The following is a 21,480-nucleotide window of genomic DNA, read 5'->3' on the forward strand; positions in this document are numbered from 1 at the left end:
AGGTCTGGATAAAGGAAAAGCAAAAGTTGCCTCGATAGGCTCTCATGCAATGAATGTGAAGGATAGAGAAAAACCTAACTCTGAGGCCTCTCATCTCTCGTAACTGGACAAAGGGAGCTTCTATATTGCTTCGACTACCCCAGTGCTTGACACTCCAGGCAATATTACAGGAGTAGGAAGGATGTGAGTGAGAGGTGATTCATTGTTCACACATGATGCAGAAAATTCGATGCACAAAAATATGGTTGATGTTCAAATTGCAGAACGTTCTTTGCATGGTGACTTGAGCAATTAGGTTGCCATGCAAGTTGAGGCATAGCCGCTACATTACTTACATTGTTAATATGTCTATACCAATCAGATGCTTTATACAAGGCCTTTGTGATGTAAATAAATGGAGGTTGTTTTGGTCATATGTAAATACTATGCATTTCCATGTGGTTTGTTTGCAAGAACATAATCAACATAGTTTTGTTGGAAGACAAGGAGTCTTTTTTTCCCCCCGAGAAAAAGATCCTTCAATTAGTTAAAGAAAAACAGCCACAAAGGGCTAGATACAACCATGGCAGGCTACATACAAACTCGCCTCATTTAAGGGTGGGAGTCAAATGATCATGAGGGGAGGAGATGCTTCTCCTCCGGCTGGCCGCTCTGTGAGGAGAAGGCTATCTCATACAGGGGGAGGGGGTGGGAACAACCACACAAGTGGTCTGTAGTGCCAAGTGGGATCTCCTCCTCTATCTGTGAGGAAAGGGCCGGGTGTGCAAAGTTGCAAGAAAGCTTCCTGTCGCTTCCGCATGCGGTCTGAACCTCCGTGTAGCTTCCTCCACTGACTGCGGAGGGTGTGAATGATATCAAGCCATATGCTCCCGATGGTCTCCGCCGACAGAGAGTGGATATATTCTCGATGGCCTCGCTGCATCTAGCACGCCAAATGTGCCAGGCTGCTATGCTATTGCAAATCTCCCATCTCTGGGATGAGCCTGGCCGCCAATCGCCTGTAGGTGGGGTTGTGACTGGTACTGTTGCAATATGATGGTGAGAGATATGAAGGCCTAGCCCTACCCCATCCTCCTCATAAGCCCTGAACACTCTAGCCTCTTTGGCCCAAACGAAAGTGCCCCATGTGATGATCCGGGTTTCCATAGCAAAGATGCAGAGAATCCTTTGCCAAATCTGCTGAGCCTTTGGGCAATCCCAAAGGGAATGTCTTTGAGTCTCCTGGGGGTGGCTGCACCGCGGGCAAGCCGCTGGTCGTCCACCAACTGCCAGCCAAGTACCGACCGCTAAACTCCTATGTGCCATCAACCGAAGAAAGAGGGTGGAAGACAAGGAGTCTTCTTTGGATATCAAATCTTCTATAGCTTTTTCAGGCACCCTCATAATGGTTAAGTATGAATTACAGCCTATATTAGCCTACAATGATCCAAATGGCCGTTGGTTTGTGGTGCAATGTACGATTGCAGGAGAGCTGTATGAATTTGCGAGTGTTTATGCTTCGCAAACTTCAGCATATAGAGTTGAGATGTGATGCTCCTTATGCGCATACCCATGGATTTCAAATGCTTTTATCATTTGCGTGACTTTCATGATAACACCTCTCATCGCTCTCATATGATGTTCTCTGAAAAGCAAGATTGGACGCAGACAATTACTTCTTTGGATGCATGTAATTTGTGGACACAACTCATGCCACATTCAAAGGGTTATACTTGTCATCATAATAGTGTTTTGCATTACTGGGCACGTTTGGGCACATGGTACCTTCTAAATGCTGCTCAGTATGATGCATACACATGTAAGATATGGATGGATCATACATTGCGCCTCTCTGATCATTTGCCGGTATGGCTTGGTATGTACTTTGGCATGACTTACAATGACTATCCCTTACCTCATAAAAGCCTACTTATGATTAATAACAATTATTTGTCGCATGCTCTTTTTGCTGATTTGGTACGTACATCTGCACATCCTCTTGTCATGCACATGCAAGAGGGTATATATTTCGCTTGGTCAAGCTTTGTGCAGCGAATGCAAGTTGTGATACAGGACTATGGCAGATGATACATGGGAGAGAATAGAAGACAAATCGAACAAGGAAAAATTGCAATACAAGAGTAGACTGAAATCAGCCATTCTAGAGAGATGAATAATGATGAACAACATGCTTGCTTGGTGGAAAGTTGCACTGAAAAGAATTTGGGAGAGTGAATTGCCCCTCAAGCAACAACTGTTTCTATGGAGATGTCTGGTTGGGGTATTCCCAATGGGATCTCTTTTGGTACGAAGGCGTATTGCTACTGCTTCTTGTAGGCAGAGATAGTGCCTCACCTTCTTTGGCATTGTTCGCACGCTCGAGATTTTTCTTGATAATCTGTCCGGACATCTTTAGGCTCGTTTTCCGGGGAGACGTTTCGGTCGAATGTTCTAGCTTTTGGTTTGCCTTTCTCCTTCCCTACCAGACTATGCAGACTTACTAGACTAGAGTAGATTCTGGGCATTGTGGACTATCTACCATGCTCAATTGCTCTTCTCTAGTGATTCTCTCCGGCTATTTGTTTATTTCCGGAGAGCCCTTCTCCAATCCCTCCGAGATTCTCATGAAATCGGGGGCATTTTCTTCCAGCAACTAGAAGTGTTTTCCCACTGTTTCTCAACTGAGTAGCAGTTGCCCCAATTTGGGACAGCTATGAATGTGTAATTCGTTTTTCTTAATGAGACAGTGCTGAGAGCAACGAACCACTGCTGCCATGCACATTTCCGCCACCAAACTTGGGGCGGTGCTAGTGCTAGGCATATTGCGAACCCTCAGCCTAACAGCACTGCTGCCACACTCGGTGCTAGTGCTGAAAGATCCAATGCCTTTGCCATTTCGCCATCGCCAATTCGCCCTACTTCTCTACCCAGTTCCAACGAGTTTGCCACCGCTTCCATGGCCTGCCCTTCGCCCTACTTCTACCTTCTCTGAGCTGCCTGTTATGCTCAGCATGGAGCTTGAGGTATCCACTCCCATGCTTGCATAAAGGCGGTTTCACAAAAAAAAAGTGTGCGCGCGTGCGCGCACATGGACACGAGTGTGTGCGTGGGCCTGGAACACATGCGCACGTGTGCATGTCTTTTTTTGCATGTAATCATATGTTGTGTGTGTGTGTGTGTGAGAGAGAGAGAGAGAGAGAGAGAGAGAGAGAGAGAGATACAAAGAAGAAAGAAAGTTGTATTAACGTCTTCAAAGGTCCAAAATAACCTATGAGACCAAAAGGTTACATCATATCCATGAGGTACATCATCCTGGGTACAAAATAGCAATAAAGAAAGATAACAAAAATCTAGAACTAAAAAATCTGATCTAGGTACATGAGCAGAGAGCTCTTATATCACCCTAATATACCCCTCATGGGCCGCTCTGACATGGTGCTCAAGGTTGTAAAACTGAGCCGGCGCGCTATGGTGGCGTGGCCGTGGGGTTTGGGTCGTCGAGCTCTGCATAACTCAGTGGCTCTATTGATTGTCACGCCTCTTGGCCGAGATTCTGCACTAGCCTGTGGTCCGGGTATGGTGGGTGGATTGGCCCTCGGAGTGCTGGTATGGAAGAAGTCGGTGAGAGCACTCTATGCTGGTCCTCGAGCAAGTACAACTGATCTCGATCTCACTAAGGACTCTGTGTGTCTGCGGACCTCGAGAAGAAAAAGTCATAGGCATCTCTGATTTGGGATCTTGGAAAGTGGTTTGAACCCAGCTCAGAGGAGGCAGTGGAACCTCCCCCGAATCTCATAGTATACAGGGCATCAGCATATGTAATCATCCTTTGTCTCGGGCACTGTGTGATAGAGCTGGCTTATCCTATCCTCTGGTGCGGCCACCCTGGGCCGATAACTGACAGTCTCCACTCTCGGCTGGTGGGACGAGGTGTGGATCTAGCATCTCACCCCAAAAGATAGGCGTGTGTCCATGTAGCGTGGGCGGATGATGAAACCTTCTTCTGTCAGGCATAGGAGGTGATCTCTGTAGAAGGCCAGCTTCGTCCCTAGTGCACGACTAGGTGAACTCCATGTCCTCTGAGTATCTAGTCTGACATTGTCCTTCTTGATAACCTTGTTCCGCTTTGTGTGGCTGAGAGAAAATGACCGGGCCTCTATGCTGTACTGGAACGGGGGAGTGCCTCTAGCTGCATACCGTGCATACCAAACATACCAAACCAAGTGCCTACCTGTGCATACCGGCACTTTGTATCTCGCTCGAGTGTCAGCTGTCTCGAGGATTCCAAGGGTAGCCGGGGGTATCTATCTAGTGGAAGCTCCCATAGCCTGTGCTAGTACGTTATTGTCTGGAATAGAGTCTCTGTGACCATCTGTGCAGCCCCCATCTCTGCCGCACAATCTCATGTGACACTGATGGCTTACTCCTAATTATGCGCGAGATCATCGCCACTAGGGGCCTCTCCATCGGCTTCCACCCATCATATACCTCCTCTGTATCTTTCTCAGCCGGCTCTCTCCTCTGTCTCCTCCTGTGGTATAAGCTGGGACCCCAGATGGAGGCACCATATAGTAGTGCAGCTGTAACTAGAGTATCAAATAGCCAAAGCTTCGTCCTCGGCTCTTGAAACTGTATCTGTGAGCATTGCCTCTCTAGCGAGCCAAGGGCTGCATATCCCCTCATCAATCTAGCTTCGGTCGTCTTCTGCATCGAGAACTGAGGTCTAGCAAAAGTGATCCCAAGGTATACATATGAGGTAACATACTCCACTGAGTCTCTACTCTATGTAAACTGTACTGCAGATCTGCCTATCCACTGTGGGGAGGTGTTAAAGATCATGACCTAGGTCTTTCCAAGGTTCACGGATGACCTTGGTCTTTCCAAGGTTTAGAGAGAGAAAGAAAGAAAGAAAGAAAGTTGTATTAACGTCTACTAGAGGCCGAACTCGACCTATGAGACAAATCAATGTCTTTTGGATGTCTAGAAAAAAAAAAGGACAAAATGAACATGAAATAAACTATGAAAGTACTGAGCTAGTGGGGGGGGGTTGATGGATGGAGCACTACTGCTGGAGGCTCAGTATGCAACCTATATGCGTAGGGGATTGAATCTCGCAAAGCCAAGGGCATTCCACGTATACGTAGTGTATGCACCACTAGTGAGGTGGAGGACGAGAAGCACTATTTGTTTCAATGCCCACCCTCCTTTGAGTCTCGTAGAGCCGAGGGCATTCCACGGAGACGCAATGTATGCACCACTAGTGAGGTGAAGGACAAGAAGCACTATTTGTTTCAATGCCCACCCTAATTTGAGATCCAAGAGAGATTTCATTCTCTTCTAAGATAGATTTGGCCCCCTCTCACAGGTCATGCAACATGAGGATCAAAGATGTTTAGGCATGTATTCACTGGAGCTTTGCCATCACAGAGAGCTCATGTTCAAGAAGCAAGAGAAAGTGTCAGCAAGGCACATCCAAGCCCTCCATCACAAATTTCTTTCGGCCACAAGTACGTGGGGCCATTGACTATAATGGCCCCATAGGTGCAGCAACAAGACTAGCCACATTCATGACAGCCTACCCGGATGGTGGACACGTGATCCTTTGGCCTCACATACACGCGGTGTCACTACTAAGCGTCCACAATCGCTTTTGAAAGCCAAATGCCCAAGATCTCAGAGACCTCATCCCTCCACCCGGCAATTGCAAATCAAGGGTCTCCTTTGATGACATGGTGAGCTATAAGAGGCCTCTCAGGCCCATCTCACCAAGATCTCCTAAACACAGTCCAACATAAGATTAGAGAAACTAAATAAAGGGGTGTAGGCAAGCTCACCACCCAACTGTAGGAGGACTACTTCGATCTACCCCTGAGCCAAGGGATAAGGTTCCACTCCACAAATACATGCAAGTCTACATTGGCATCCCATACCACTAGTGAATGCCCATAGGGACCATCAGCAAGCCTACTATCTCCTAATCCCAAGGCCCCCTAACCCTGTCGGATTAACCCTGCCAATCCGAGGATAAGCTCCAAGTACATAACATACTTCCCCTCAAACATTTCCACTCTTGGAAACAAAATCTGTCTAAGCAAGAAAACCGGGAAGCCTATAATGTTTACTAGCAAATTGTCTCCCAAGTCCAGTCCTGTGATCTATCCTTCCACTTAATTTTATACTCAGGGATCAACGTATTTCTAAGTTGCCTTTCCTTGTTGCTTTTGGTTCATGTGGAACATAGGACAAGTCCTCAACCTCAACAAGTTCGTGAGGAGTCACAATGCTATCCTTAGCTCCCAGCATCTCTTTCAGTCTACTGACTTGAAAGACTGGATGAACTTTCATATTCTGAGGCAGTTTTAGTCTATAGGCTCTCTCTTCGATCGCTTCCAAACCTTCCCTATCCGTAACATCTTTGAACTCTTGGTTATTCACAAATACACAAATACAACCATGCTCTATAGTGAGCACTTCTGATAGAATCCCTATCTCTTGCTAGCATCTCTTTCGTTGAAACTAATCATAGCTTTTGGTTCATGTGGAACATAGGACAACTCCTCAACCTCAACAAGCTCGTGAGGAATCACAATGCTATGCTCACCTCCCAGCATCTCTATCAGTCTTTCTAACTCGAAAGACTGGATGAACTTTCATATTCTGAGGCAGCTATAGTCTATAGGCTCTCTCTCCGATCGCTTCCCAACCTTCCCTATGATAAAGCTGCACAATGTGGAAGCAAAACATAGGAGAGAGGGAGAAGAAAGGAGAAGAAAGAAAGAAGAAAGAAAGTTGTATTAACGTCTTCAAAAGGCCAAAATGACCTATGAGATCAAAAGGTTACATCATATCCTTGAGGCACATCATCCTGGGTACATAATAGTAATGAAGAAAGATAACAAAATTCTAGAGCTATACAATCTGATCTAGGTACATGAGCAGAGAGCTCTCATATCACCCTAATACATCCCCCATGGGCCGCTGTGACATGGTGCTGAAGGTGGTAAAACTGAGCCGGCGTGAGGTCCTGTGATGATGGCCCGGATCCTCCCGTGGTGGTGTGGCCGTGGGCAAGGGCCATGGGGTCTGGGGCGTCGAGCTCTGCATAACTCAGTGGCTCTGTCGAGTGTCGCACCTCTCGACTGAGCTCTTGTACTAGCCTCTGGTCTAGGTATGGTGGGTGGATCAGCCCTTGGAGTGCTCGTATGGAAGAAGTCGGTGAGAGCTCTCTTTGCTGGTCCTCGAGCAAGTACAACTGATATGGATCTCACTAAGGACTCCCTATGTTTGAGGAGCTCTAGAAGAAGAAGTCCCAGGCATCTCTAATCCGAGAAGTCCATGATCCTAGAAAGTGGTCCGAACCCATCTTGGAAGAGGCAGTGAAACCTCCTCAAATCTCATAGTATACAAGGCATCGACATATGTAATGATCCTCTGTCTCGGGCTTTGTGTGACAGAGCTGGCATATCCTGTCCTCTGGTGCGGCCGCCATGGGCCCATATCTAGCAGTCTCCACTCTCAGCTGGTGGGACGAGGTGCAGATCTGGCCGATCGCACATCTCACCCCAAAAGATAGGCGTGTGTCCATGTAGCGTGGGCGGATGATGAAACCATCTTCTGTCAGACATAGGAGGTGATCTCTGTAGAAGGCCATCCTCCTCCCTAGTGGACGACTAGGTGAACCCCATGTCCTCTGAGTATCCAATCTGACAATGTCCTTCCTGATAACCCTGTTCCACTCTGTGTGGCTGAGAGCAAATAACCGGGCCTCTGCTGAACTGGAACGAGGGGAGTGCCTCCATTTGCATACTGTGCATACCAAACCAAGTGCCTACATGTGCATACCAGCACTCTGTATCTCCCTCGAGTGTCAGCTGTCTCGAGGACTCCAGGGCTAGCCGGGGGTATTTATCTAGTGGAAGCTCCCATAGCCTTTGCCAGTATGTCACTGTCTGGAATAGAGCCTCTGTCACTATCATCAGACAATGAACATCATGTTATGTAGCAAGAGGCTTTTACAATGGCAATGGTGTAGAACATGTGCTTGTGAATAGGTTAGATGGATTACAAGTGAATATGGAAGGGCCCCTTTAATAGTGATGCAAGGGAGCTGGCCGACTGCCCATGACCTACTAAAAAGGAGATAAATGGATTAAACCTCATAAATAGACAATACCCCAAATACACTGAGATGCACAATTTCTAACACCCCCTCTGCAGCTCATACTGTGCAAGAGTTTGAAGAAGATAAGTTGATGAAGATGCAACTATGGACACTCCAGTATTGTGCAATAGTGGATACACCTTGGAAAGAGCACCCACCAACCTATTTCCTCCAAACAAAATGCCACCATGAACAGCAAGGAACTTTTCTTGGCTCCGAATTCCCACACAAGTGTGCAATGAATTCCAAGAATATAATGATGAGCTGCTGAACACACCGCGCCCATGATACCCAACAGTGGACTGTGAAGACATCACGTTTCCAAAAACCTCGAACAATGAACTTGGAACACATCCAGTCCATAATCTCTGCCACACCAAGCAATAGACGTGGAACACATCCAGTCCATAGCTTCAAAATGAACTAGTCTCGCCATATAATTTTAATGCTTGGAACTGTGACTCACGGTTCCCATGCACTAGAAATGGAGCTACTAAACAGCCTCCTCTCCCGCCCACAAGCCTCCTCTGGCTGGGAGCACATAGGAGAGAACTATCTGTATAACTATAGAAGTTGACCATCCTGATAGAATCCCTATCTTTGGCTAGCATCTCTTGCATATCTACCAAGAAATTCCTAGCCACATCATTCTGAATACCCGTAAGTCCCATATTTATCGGAGAACTAGGTTGGTAACTGTACATCAGCATAAACAGGCTATAACCGGTGACCGCATGCTTAGCACTGTTATGGGCAAACTCAATCATCCGGATGTACCTCTGAGTATGATTGTCTCTTGGAGACGTATGCACCAAGCATATCCTCCAAAACATGATCCACCCTCTCCGTCTACCCGTCGGACTGAGGATGACTAGAGGGACTCAAACGTAGCTTGGTCTTCAATTTCTAGAAGACTAGCTGCGAAAAGTGTCCAGTAAACTTCGAGTCTCTATCACTCACCATATAACCTAAAATATGTACCTAGATGAATCCAAGAACATGCCCAAATTCACCTTATAAGAAAGTGCAATTTATAACCTCATGGTAGTCATCCACAAGACAATAAACCATCAACTCTTGAAAAGCTGCTCAACAAACTACTGTGCCAATTCAGGAGCTATTATTGTTTTCTTTAAAAGTAAAATTCTTGCCATCTTTGTCAATCTATCTACTACCACCCAAAGGCATCATGCCCTCTACGAGTGCGTGGTAAACCAGTGATAAAATCCATGGAAATACTCTCCCATTTAATAAAAGGAGTCTCCATAAGGTATAACAGTCCCGACTCCATATTCCTCGTGTAAAGTCCATCCCTGAATCTCCCTAAACATAGCTGAAAACCAAGGTTAGTCCCATAGTTGTTTGCGAAACTCGTCCTGCTCATGAGGTACGCAAAATACAGTAGGTGCGAAACTATGCAAGTGAAACTGTTTTTTTGATGGCCGTTTTTTTTTTGTGACTTTTTTAAGGCCCGTTTTTTTCCTACCTTTTGTGTTTTAAGTTTTTTATGGCCGTTTGGGCAACTAAAGCTTTCTACCTTGCCACCTATTGACTTTGCATCTCTAAATGTGTACAAATATCTATTTTTCAAGTGTTTTTTAAAGTGGACCATACATCTACCGAGCTTATTTTTCCAAAATAAAAAGTCACGTACCAGTACCGTTTTTTCGTACCTTCATACCTAACAACTATGGTTAGTCCTTAACCAAATCGTAATGTAAAAAGTTAGCTCACCTCCTGTCACATGCATTCTGCACTGTAGTGCATGGTGACAAGCTGGCTCATCATCATCAGTGCAACATTGTATAGTATTAGTTCCTTTTAGTATGATATTTGCTCCTGTCACATGCACTTTGCACTGTAGTGCATGGTGACAAGTTGGCTCATCATCATCAGTGCAACATTGTACAGTATTAGTTCCTTTTAGTATGATATTTGTCGTACGCTGTGACCCCATTGTAATCCTCAGTCCAGGATAAGTCAGGCACGAGCTACGTAGGTCATTCTCAGCCTTAGACAGTCAGTCCGTCAGTCCAAGTCCCTTAACCCACTTGAAGAGACGCATTCATGCATGTAGAGTCAGTAGAAACCTTAGGGTTTGCATTAGAAAGCACTCTGCATATTGCATATCATTCATCCATTGCATCTAGACCATGGCAGAACCCTCAGATATCATCTAGTATTTATTAAAATATTTATTAGGATTTATCTGGTATTTCTTCCCACAATTTCCAGCATTTATACACCATTTATTAGTCGTGTAGCACTTATTATGCAGTCGGCCAACATCTAGTGCCAACCGACCACCCTCAGGGTAGTATGAATAGGAGTGCTTTGCTCATTCATTCATTCATCTCATATCTCAACAATCAGCCCTCAAGTGCATCAGCGTTTCAGTCTTCAGCCCGTAGTCACTTCAGCAAGCTGCGTTTTGGAGAAGCGTGTCATTCTACAGCACTAGGAGCATCAACGCATGTGCATCAAGCCCTCCATCAGCAAAACGCAACAGTTTTAGCATTCAGTCACATCAGTAAACCTTGCATTTTCTGCATACATACAGTTTTCAGCATTCATCTCTTCATCGTTTTGCTATAGCCACTTGGTGAAGGTAAAACTCAGCATTCATACTCATTTACAGCATTCATACATAGCCTAGAACAGTCCCAACCAGCCCCTATCTCAACCTCAGATTTACAGCCCTTCCTCATTCCATTGGGAAGAGTGCATAGGCTCGAGATTGGACATCATTGGTGTTTCTACAGTTGTGTATAGTTCAGCCGACTCTTGGTCTTCAGAGATCTTGCGTTTGGCTTATCGTCAGTCACACCGTCAGTCTCTTCGAAGTAATAAAGCAAATACTATTCCGGTAACGGGATAGGAGGCCCTTCAGTGGGTAATTCGGGACCCCATACGGTGTACAGTTTCTCTCTCTCTCTCTCTCTCTCTCTCTCTCTCTCTCTCAAATCTCTTAAAGTTTGAAGTCTTAAAGTGGATTGCTAAACTCGCGAAACTTAGGATACAGAAGATGGTGTGAGCATTTGTGTGACAAGATCCTCAACTACAAATACTTCCGCTGCATGTTACATTGGTATCAGATTTAGCTTGTCCACACACACTGTATCCTAGCATGAGGGCATCCTTGGATGGTCAGATTGCGTTCCGGCACGACCACCGACTTCAGCATCATGTCTACAGAGGAGAGTATCCATCAGCCGGAAGCAGTCTCCCCCGAAGGAGACCTTGCTCTTTCGACTACAGCAGGACACCATAGCTCTACTTAGAGCTCAGAACGAGCTTCTCATGGAGCGTCTCCAACTCTTGGAGGCAAGAGCAGCACGTCCTCCTCCGCCTCCAGCAGTCCCCGACTACATCTCCCTCTTCTTTCAGATGGAACAACAAAGAAGAGAAGACGAGGCCAAACGAAGAGAAGAAAAAACGGAAGCAGAAGCAAGGAAACAACAAGAGAAAGCAGATAGACGGGACTATGAGGAAGCCCAACGCAAGATCGACGAAGACCGGTGTCAGGCTGAACTCGCCGCTCGGGAGCACCAACGAGATCCCCTGCCTCAGGTGCCACTAGTCAGCAATATGCAGCATCCACTATCGTCATTCGAAGTCAACCAAATTTTAGTAAGTATGATGGTAAGTGTGATCATTTAGTAGGTAATCAGTTCATTCATCAATTTACTGCTCATTTTCCATTAGCTAGGATCTTAGATCCTCAGGATAGAGTCCACGTAGCGGCTCTCCATCTCACAGGTGAGGCAGTCACTTGGTGGCAGCATTGGTCTAATGTTCATAAAGACCAGACCACAGGTGTCATAGCTCTTAGCTGGGATACGTTTGCTCATGACCTAAAGACCAGATTTCTCCCATCCCAGTATATGACCGGTATGGCAGATGAGTTCTATGGACTCAAACAGAACGGGTCTCCAGTGCTTCAGTTTTCCGGAAAGGTTATTACTTTAGCACAGCAGTTAGGACTTTCTGCACAGGACAAGATGGAGCAATTCATTGGTGGATTAGATCCCAACATTCGGTTCACAGTGCACAACTTTGAACCCAGCACATATGACCGGGCTTTGACTCTCACTCAAAATGAGGAAATGAAGATGAACGTAGGCAAGCCCAAGCAGTCATCCCAGTCCAGTTCCAAACCCTAGCAGCAGCAATCTGTTGCACAGTTAGGGAAAGGTAATGCATCTTCTAAAGATGCTAAGAACGATGACAGTAATAGCTCCAGTTTAGGGGGTAAGAAGAATAAAGAATCCAAGCCTAAGAAAACCCCCAATGAAAATGCTAAGGCAGGCATTACTGGAGGTTATCTTCCTCCAGAGGAGCAAAAGAAATACCAATCAGAAAACAGATGTTTTTTCTGTCACATCATAGGGCATGGTAAGAAGGATTGCCACAAATGGCAAGCGGAACAAGCCGCCAAAGCCCCTTCTGCCACAGTTACCACAACATCCCCATCTCCTCCAGTCCCACCTACTACCACCAATGCGTTCAGCTTTTACCTTCTATGCATCCTATGACAACCGTGGTATTTGATACTAAGCAGGAGGCTGAGAGCGATGTTGCACAGAAAATCCTCATCCGAGCTTATGGCTCTGCCAAGGGCCGATAGTTTGTAGTCCTATTCGACATGGGCAGTTTTGAAGACACCATCTCTCCCCAGTTGGCTAACAAGATGAGCTGCACATTAGTATCCTATCATCTGGATGTGGACGGGCTCACACCTGGTCTCCGCACCCACATTTCTCAGAAGGCACAACAATTTACCTTTGAAGTTCAGAAGGCCTCATTCCAACAAGATTTCATTGTCTCGCCTCTGTTGGGGTGTGACATAATCTTAGGAATCCAGTGGTTTCGCCAATATGAGCCTATTCTCGATTGGGGGCAAGACAATTTTACTATCTGTAAAGGTTTTCCTGAGCTTGTCACGATTCATGGGGATAGAAGCATTCTCGGCATCTTATTGATTTCGCACCTCCAGGCTCGACGAGCTATCCGCAAGGGAGCACTACTTTATGTTCGTGCTCAAACAACCTCTACCTCATCGGTAGCATCCATCTCATCTTCAGTCCCACAGTTAGCAAACCCTCTATCCAGACATCAAGACATTATGCTTAGGGACGATCTTTCGCCCAGTCTCCCTCCATTTCATCCTGAGGACCATCATATTGATTTGTCCCCTGGATCAGAACCTCCTAGCAGGTTTCCCTATCGTCTTTCCAAGAACTTAGAGGGCGAGCTAGAAAGACAATTATCTGAGCTCCTCCGAGCCGGATTCATTCGGCCTTCTTGCTTACCATTTGTTGCACCCATCCTATTTGTCCAAAAGAAGGACAAGTCTGCACGCCCTTGTGTAGACTACATGGCATTAAATAAACTCACCATTAAGAATAAGTTTCCTATGCCAAGGATTGAGTACATTTTGGAGCATTTAGACGGTGCTAAATTTTTCACTAAGATCGACCTCAAGAGTGGTTACCATTTGGTCCGCATTTTTGAAGCTGACATTCCAAAAATAGCTTTCCGGACGGAGCGTAGTCACTAACGAGTTCGTAGTCATGCCTTTTGGGCTTACAAATGCACCCGCAACTTTCAATAAAATGATGTCCAGGATTTTCGCAGTTCTCATTGGTAAGTGTGTCTTCATCTTTCTTGATGACATACTTGTATTCTCAGTGACTGTGGAGCAGCATGAGAAAGATGTGGAGAAAGTCTTGCAACTTTTACAAGATAATGGGCTCTTCGTAAACGCCAAAAAGTCTATCTTTGGTGTTAAGGAAGTTCAATACTCGGGCTATATCATCAGTTTCGATGGGATTCGACTGGAACCCTCAAAGGTTTAGGAAATCGTAGATTGGGACATCCCTCAGACCACCCAAGAAATTCGTTCTTTTGTAGGTCTTTGTCAAGCCTACAGCACCCATGTGCATCAGTTTTCCAACCTTGCAGCACCTCTCACCGACTTGCTCAAGGGGATAAATACTTGTAAACAAAAAGTCTCACTCACAGGCAAGGCGCTTGATGCATTCCGTGCACTCCAGAAAGCTGCCTCAAAAGCACCTGTATTAAAGTTTGCATCTTGGGATGAACCTTTCGAGGTCATTACCTATGCAAGCAATGTAGCCATAGGTGCAGTTCTCCAGCAGGACAATAGACCCATGGCATACTACAATAGAAAGTTGGATAACGCCGAAAAGAATTATTCGGTATATGACAAAGAGCTTTTGGGTGTGATCACAGCGCTCAAATATTGGAAGCCTTTTCTTTATGGACAGGTTTTCACAGTAAAAACAGACCACCAAGCACTTAAGTGGCTTCAAACTATGCCTAGTGCCCAGTGGAGTGATCGGCATGCCAAGTGGAGTCAACTCTTCCAATAGTTTGAAGGAATGATTGAGTACATCCTTGGTAAGCATAACCCAGTAGCAGATGCTCTTAGTCGAAAGGCCAGCATCCAGGCAGTCCAGGAATCTACCATTCTCGAAATCACAGGGAAGGACTTAGATAGCATGAAAGACCAATATGTCGACTCCCCTGAGTTTGGTACTCAATATAATTTGGCCCTCACTTTTGATGAGAAGCATTTTTCGAAATCGTTGAGTCAGTCAAGGACCGCTTGACCAAAGCACAGGAAGTCTATAGTAGACATGCAAATAAGTCAAGACGAGATGTCCACTTCAAGGAAGGAGATTGAATCTATCTGCGCATCATGAAACAAAGCTTGAAACAAGTTGGCAAACGTTGTCCCAAGCTTTCATTCCGTAGTTTTGGACCTTCTCCAATCGTTAAAAAGTTAAGTGATATCTCCATGAATTTAAAATTGCCTAACAGTTGGACACGATGCATGATGTTTTCCATGTTTCTTGGCTAAAACCATATGTTGGACCTGAAGTGTTTGATGTCTCAAATTAACAGCACCCAGATGTGGTAGACGAAGCCGAAGTCATCGAGCCTGAGGAGATTCTTCTTCATCGTTGGAACCATGGTTTCGAAATTCGGTCAGCGGATACGTCACTTCCGAGATCGAGGACCCCACGAAGCCGTATGGCTAGACAAGGAATTCTTTCAAGAGTACCCCCCATTGTTGGCGGGCTACTTGGAAGCCATGAACCTTCCGCCAAGCTAAGCAGGAGGGAATGTCACATGCACTCTGCACTGTAGTGCATGTTGACAAGCTGGCTCGTTATCATCAGTGCAACATTGTACAGTATTAGTTCCTGTTAGGATGATATTTGTTGTACATCGTGACCCCATTGTAATCCTCAGTCCACGATAAGTCAGGCACGAGCTACGTAGGTCATTCTCAGCCTTAGACAGTCAGTCAGGCAATCCAAGTCCCTTAACCCACTTGAAGAGACGCATTCATGCATGTAGAGTCAGTAGAAACCTTAGGGTTTGCATTAGAAAGCACTCTGCATATTGCATATCATTTATCCATTGCATCTAGACCATGGCAGAACCCTCAGATATCATCTAGTATTTATTAGAATATTTATTAGGATTTATCTGGTATTTTTTCCCACAATTTCTAGCATTTATACACCATTTATCAGTCGTGTAGCATTTATTATGCAGTCGGCCAAGATCTAGTGCCAACTGACCACCCTCAGGGTAGTATGAATAGGAGTGCTTTGCTCATTCATTCATTCATCTCATATCTCAGCAATCAGCCCTCAAGCGCTTCAGCGTTTCAGTCTTCAGCCCATAGTCACTTCAGCAAGCTGCTTTTTTGAGAAGCGTGTCATCCTACAGCACTAGGAGCATCAACGCATGTGCATCCAGCCCCCCATCAGCAAAACACAGCAGTTTCAGCATTCAGCCATCAGTAAACCTTGCGTTTTTTGCATACAGACAGTTTTCAGCATTCATCTCTTCATCGTTTTGCTACAGCCACTTGGTGAACTCAGCATTCATACTCATTTACAACATTCATACATAGCCTAGATTCTAGAACAGTCACAAACAGCCCCTATCTCAGCCTCAGATTTGCAGCCCTTCCTCATTTCATTGGGAAGAGTGCATAGGCTCGAGATAGGACATAGCCATGTACAGTTCAGCCCAACTCTTGGTCTTCAGAGATCTTGTGTTTGGCTTATCGTCAGTCACACCGTCAGTCTCTTTGAAGTAATAAAGCAAATACTATTCCGGTAACGGGATAGGGGGCCCTTCAGTGGGTAATTCGGGACCCCGTACGGTGTACAGTTTCTCTCACTACAGAGGCAGATTAGAGACTTCTTTCGATCAGAGATTGAGCAGTCAGGTCAGCAGGCATTGCAGCTAGCCCCAAAGTACAGCCGCACCAGAGGTACACTGATTGATCGGGCTATAGAGCTGGGGCGGTCCAGGCGCCCCAAGATGAGAGGCCCATCTCGACACCGGCGGAGACTACAACAGAGGATCAGGATCATACTAGCACGGCATGGGAGATGTCCAGTGAGAGTACTCACCATGGAGGACATTGAGGATATCCGCCATCGACCGATGAGAGACATCTTTGGATAGTGATGTGTATGATGCTTACCTTTGTTGCTGGAGTTTTCCTCCTAGATGTTATCCATTAGGAGTTCCTGGTACCGTACTTTTCCTCATAGTTGTTTCAGTTTCAGTTAGTTGTTTAGTTGTTTTTAGCTTTCCTTACACAGACATTGTATCAGATCCACCAATTGTTGTAACCTTTTTGGTCTCATAGGTCATTTTGGCCTTTTGAAGACGTTAATATATCATTTCATTTCATTTCATTTCTCTCTCTCTCTCTCTCTCTCTCTCTCTCTCTCTCTCTCAAATCTCTTTAAGTTTGAAGTCTTAAAGTGGATTGCTAAACTCGCGAACCTCAGGATACATAAGACGGTGTGAGCATTTGTGTGACAGGATCCTCAATTACGAATACTTCCGCTGCATGTTACACCTCCCAACCATAGGTTGTGTAAATTGAACCACCCCCGAGCCATAACTAGGTCTCCATCACAGTCCCACATGTCCATGTCTAACTCCGGTGTCCCATACCACCAAAGCCCGCATGAAGGCCTTCAACACAGCAACCTATCCTTGCCATATGTACGGCATGAGCATGTGTGCTCTCTTGGTCCAAGCCAGACCACCAGTGGTGCTTCCGCACAACTATGTCTCATAATAACCCAAGCTCTCACTTATACAGTGATGACTACGCCATAAATAGCTAACTCGCTATAAAAGGCCATTAAGCTTGTTTTCTTAGTCTAGGAATCCTAGTCAAGTATCAGCTTGTTGATCCCTAATCTTGGGGCCCCCTTGGATTAGTCCCTAATCCATAGATTAGTATCCAGGTACCTAACATACTTTCTCACTTCAAGCCTTTACTCTCATGTAAAGTAATTTGAGAAAGTCTCACTAGAACTCTAACCCTTAGATTGAGCTGTCAAATATCCACCCACAATCATTAATCAAAGGAAAGCCCCAACCGAGCTCTTTGTCTTTGAAATCTTGCTCACAGTCAAACCCATCAGAAACAATCCATGGATCCTCCGTCTCTGAAGCCTTAATGTGAACTCCAAATCTCGTGGAAAAAATTGACAGATCACACAACATCAACAAGTCTCACCACTTCCCTCACTCGGAAAGTCTGGTAGCACTTGAATCCTTAGTCGGTTCTAGCTGATTATCTAGCCATGTTTGGATGTGGTAATAATCTTTGTACCTACAAGATAACATAGCATACTTCCTTGTCAAACATAGAGCTATTAGGTAGAAAAATACATCTGAGTATTCTCATCCTTGGTCGCGATGCCTAAGAATACTCACTCTATCTAGGGTAGTGATAACAATTCATGGGTATAATCTCGCATTCTTTCTTGGGATCTTTGGAGAAATAACACTCCTCCATCCCTAAAATCAAGTCTATTGTATCCTTGGATATCTTGCTGAAGGAGTAAAGCGCACTAAAGGATCTCTCCTAGTCTCGGCATTATCTGGTACCTTGACCTATCAAGTTGGAACATCATGTTCGAATAGAGATACTGACCAATAATCACCCTAATAAAGGGTATGACCACTACCCCCACTCGATTAGTCCATAATCCATAGATTAGTGTTCAATTACATAACTGTACTTTTACGCTCATCTTGGGCCAGTAAAACATACGTTTTACCAAGTCAGGTTCATTGTGCCCCCGGATGATTTGTAGCAGCAGCATCATGACCGTCATAAAGAATCCTCCTCCTAATCTCAGCACTATCCGGCACACAAACTCTATCATTTCGAAACAACAACCCGTTCCGAATAAGATACTCACCTCCAACCACCTTGAGAAGTGGAATGATCCCTAAGCTCTGGTCTGTAATAATGGGGCTCCCTGCCTCGATCCGCCGCAAAAACGGACCCAAATATCTATCGGTCTCACATAGCCCTCCTAGAGAATCCTAAAGGTCACCCTGAATCTCCGTGAAACTCAAAATATTCAGGTCTCCTAATGCTCCTATTACCTGGAATGAGAGGCTTGATCAAGCTTTTAAAAGGATCAAGCTTATGGTGAGAGATACACTAGTTCTAGCCATACCGGATCTTGGCAAACCATTCGTGGTTGAGATCTATGCCAATGATTTTACGATAGGGGCTGCCTTATTCCAGGAGGGCCGACATGTGGCTTTGCACCCCCTTTATTTGGTTTCTCTAATCGTGTTTTGGAGTGAGTTTAGGAGATCATGGTTGGACAAGCCTGGGAGGCCTCTCACACGAACTCCTATCACAGAGGGGATGTGTATAATAGAATGGGCACCATTGCCTGAGCTACTCATGAGCTTGCATCCCCAAGTCTATCCACAAAGAGTTAGATCTCATCAATATACAAACCAAATAGTGTGGGAGAGAGTGGGCAACCCTGTTTGACCCCAATAGTGCTGCAAATATCTCCAAAGAGCCCCTTGGTGCCCGTTCTTTGCCAATTTCCTTATATAAAGCCACCATGGCCCATATACATGCTATTTCGTGCCCTTGTCTCCTTTACGATGTAATTATTTGGATCTGTGGTGTCTTATGGAGGGGGGAGAGAGAGGATGGGGGAAAGCCTTCACAGGGGGCTCTACTAAATATTTCTACGAGAATGGGGACTTAATATATGATGTATGTATGCGAAATGCTCTGCACGTAGATCTTCATGGTCTTTCGCCGTACCATGATACGGCTTTAGAGCCCTTGTGACATTGACAGTGTAGAAGAGGATAGATGATGTGGGCCATGGGATGCGTGACATCTGAGGTGTGGGTTAATTTGGGACATGATAAAGTTGTCATGCATAGGCTTCTCAAGGGAGAGGATGGGTGATGGATTGTAGCCATATATTTGGTAGTGATGTGGGTGAACACACCATAGTTGTCAGGTACAAAAAAACGGTACCAGTATGGGACTTTTAAATTTTGAAAAATAAGTATTGAGGTACGATCCACTTTAAAAAACTCTTGAAAAAAAGATATTTGTACATAGTTAGAGATGCAGAGTCTAGAGAAGTTGTAACTTGTCATAAACTAGAAAAAAGTTAAAACACTAGCTTGGACACGTGCAAGGAGCCTCGTGGCGCTACTTGTGTAGCCCTTCCCGCAAAAGTTGCACGTCTATTTCCATGACCCTGAATTACCGGCGGTAGGTTTCTCACGGGTGGTGGTATACTAGCTTGGGCACTTTTTCCCTCTTTAGGAGGTTTTTTCCTCGTTCATGTGAACATTCTCTTGTCCACTTATTGGGTGTCCTTATCTTGTACTTGACACTCATTTCATTATCTACTGCTATCACTATCGAGTTGTGTGCCTCTCTCTCTCTCTCTCACACACACACACACACACACACACACACACACACACACGTCGTGTGTGGGTGTGTGTGCTGCTGCTGCAAATGCTAGCCCACCATTTGGTATCTGAGCTTTGGTCGACATCGTGTAGGCAATCACCATCTCTCAGCTCCATTGCTGCTGGTTGTCACTTCAGTTCCATTCCTCCCCTCTGCGCAGCCTCGAAACCCTTTGTGTGTAGCCGCAAAGCCCTCACGAGCAACCCTGCATTCCCGCCGTTGCATGCCTTAGCTCGCCGCTGCTTGCATCATGTTCGGCTCTACACTATTCTGCATTTTAGAACACCTGCAGGTTCTGCTTTGGCAATGAGCTACTTGCAGTCACCAGACTGCAATCAGTGCTCATTTGTGTTTGGGTTTGAGAGGATATTTATAGGTTTTTCAGTGACTATTGGGCAGCCATAGAGGTTGCAGTTAGTAGGCATTTTGCTTGCAATATGTTTGGACACTTGTAAAAAGTGGGTCAGAGAACTTGTTTATAGGAACACTACCTGGCAATGATGTGTTGGGATGTTGAGTGCCGAGGATAAGTTGGAGTGCACCAACTACCCTTATGGTCATACATGATTAGGCATGTATTAGTTGCAAAGGGGCTTTGGAATGTGGTTTGGAGGCACGTTGTCCCTCACCTGCAGACCCGCTCATGCGTTGCTTGCTTTGTCTCAAAAGCGGAGCATTATCCAGCACATTTGTTCATGTAGGACTGCCAAGAAGGCTTGGGATGTGCTTGCAACGCTTTACTAGGTGTGTAATGAGGCACGTGTTGCCTATTTACGCAAAAAATTGGAGTCTGAGCATATTGAATGAGGGAGACTTGATGGATGAGTTCCTTACGAAGATTAAGGATTTTACAAAGCAGCTTGCTAGCATTGATGATATCTATCCGGATAGTTCTTTTGTGCCTAGTGTTCTCAATGCACTGCTAGATTCTTTAACATGGTTTTTTCTTTTACTATTAGGCAAATGGTGAAGGTCACTTTTGATGAGCTAGTTTTTGTGCTCTTGCAGGAAGAGCAATTAGGGTAAAACATGTCTATCTTGCGTGTTGTGGATTAGACTTTTGCTGCCAGTCAAAGAGGCAAAGGCAAAGGCAAAGCTTCTTCATAGGGTAGCTACAAACCAAAGGATACCGAGAAAGGGGGCGAGAAGCATAAGAAGAAAGGCAAGTGCAATTACCGTTGGAAGCCAGGGCATTACATCAATGAATGCAAGAAGAGGCTGGAGAAGTGGAATTAGGTATATCTATGGCTGATGCATGAGCACCTAATACTGAGGAGGAGTTAGCTAGTTACACACATGATGATATCCCATTGTAACAATGATTCTTCTATACATAATGTATGCTTTTGAGTAAGAGATTCACATGTTTGGTACACCGTACCTTGACAGTGGTGCTAGCGAGCACATTACTTCTCAGGTTGGTTTGTTTTCCTCCCTCGAGTTTGCTTCTCAAGGAGGAACAACCACATACTCCTCATATCCAGTGAAAGTAGTTGGAAAGGTTATG

General features: G+C 45.3%; 1 protein-coding gene across 8 annotated transcripts in view; it reads left to right on the forward strand.

The window, feature by feature from the left end:
* Positions 1-21,480, forward strand: part of LOC147615287 (uncharacterized) — an 81,651-nt gene that overhangs the window by 56,466 nt on the left and 3,705 nt on the right. The window lies entirely within an intron of this gene.

The sequence above is a fragment of the Cibotium barometz genome, chromosome 40, assembly GCF_041138505.1.
Source record: "Cibotium barometz isolate CiBa-2024 chromosome 40, ASM4113850v1, whole genome shotgun sequence".
Classification (NCBI taxonomy): domain Eukaryota; kingdom Viridiplantae; phylum Streptophyta; class Polypodiopsida; order Cyatheales; family Cibotiaceae; genus Cibotium; species Cibotium barometz.